Raw genomic sequence first — 1,524 nt, forward strand, 5'->3', positions numbered from 1 at the left:
GTGTGTGTGTGTGTGTGTGTGTGTGCGAGTGTGATTGTGTGTGTGTGTGAGAGAGTGTGTGTGTGTGAGTGTGTGTGATTCACCACTACCTTCCAGTATAAACAACTGAAATGCTAACGAGAGCTCATTTGTGATTCTTCTTTCCTCTGGACACATGGTCTCCTTGAGATGAGTACAGTAACGTGAGCGTCTCTGTGGACCGTCTGTGTGTCAGAACAGACCCGCGGCCGGCTGCGGCTCCACAAAGAGCAGATCTCTGCTTTAACACGCCTGTGGAGCATCTGTCTGTGCTAACAAGACCACTGACATCTCTCGCTGAAGCAGCACACACACACATTAAGCAGCACGTCGCGTATGCGGGAAGCTAAATATTTCAAAGTGGGAGAGGGGAAAAGTCAATCTTTGCGTCTGTGGGTTTATTTAGATACACTTTGGAGATAAAACTGTTCAAGGAGCTAAATCTGACAAAACCTTCCTTCGATTATTGTAAAGTAAATAATAAATTATATTGTTAACATAAGTGTGTGTGTGTGTGTGTGTGTATATATATATATTAGGGCTGTCAGTTTAACGCGTTAACTTAATCAATTAGTTATAAAAAAATTAATTTTGATAAATTAAAATATTTTAACGCAGTTAATGCACTGGCCCTGCCCCCAGACCTGGACATCATCTTACACTTCATATACATAGTTGACTGCTGACAAATATGATGCAGGACAACAACTCCATAAATGCAGTTATGCCCTAAAATTCAAGATATTGGTATGGTTTTTGTTTTTATGATATTTATATCATACGATATCACACGAGCAGAGAGAGCAGTAACACGAGTGCTGATTTTGTCCCGAATATCACAAGTTTAAATGTGATTTTATACAACAGTTCAGTAAATAAGAAGTTGATATTGTGTTATATTTTAAACACAATATTATGTGTTTTTGCTCAAATTTGCAAAGAATATATTACCTTTAAACCCATAGCAGAATTGTTGTGCGTCTTCGAGCAACTCAGCGGTGTTTAGTTTCTGAATGAATCCGCGTTTTGAACGAATCGTGTGAATCAATGATTCAAAGACCCATTCATAAAGAGAGCCGTTTACTTCATTACTGAATGAATCAGCCGTTTGAACGAATCGAATGAATTACATTTACTGCCACCTGCTGGCAGATTTAGTTTCTTATTTAGTGTATCATTTAATTAATAATAATAATAAAAAACATTAAAGGGATAGTTCTCCCAAAAATTTGTATTCTGTAATAATTTACTCTCCCGTCCCTCATGTCGTTTTAAACCTTTCTTTTGTGGAACATAATACCCTTAAAGAGATGTTTCTCAAATTATCTTCTTTTCTGTTCCATAGTTTATGTTAGGCCGTTGTAGCCTAAATGTTTATGCGTAGTACATTTTTTTTGTTGAATCAAATCAAATATTTCTAAAGCTACAATTTGTAATGTCTACTTGAAACTTTCTCATTTAACAAAAATATATTTAAATAATCTTTTGTGGGTATTTTCACAGTCA

Source organism: Sinocyclocheilus grahami, unplaced genomic scaffold (genome assembly GCF_001515645.1).
Source record: "Sinocyclocheilus grahami isolate Dianchi unplaced genomic scaffold, SAMN03320097.WGS_v1.1 scaffold436.1, whole genome shotgun sequence".
Taxonomy (NCBI): domain Eukaryota; kingdom Metazoa; phylum Chordata; class Actinopteri; order Cypriniformes; family Cyprinidae; genus Sinocyclocheilus; species Sinocyclocheilus grahami.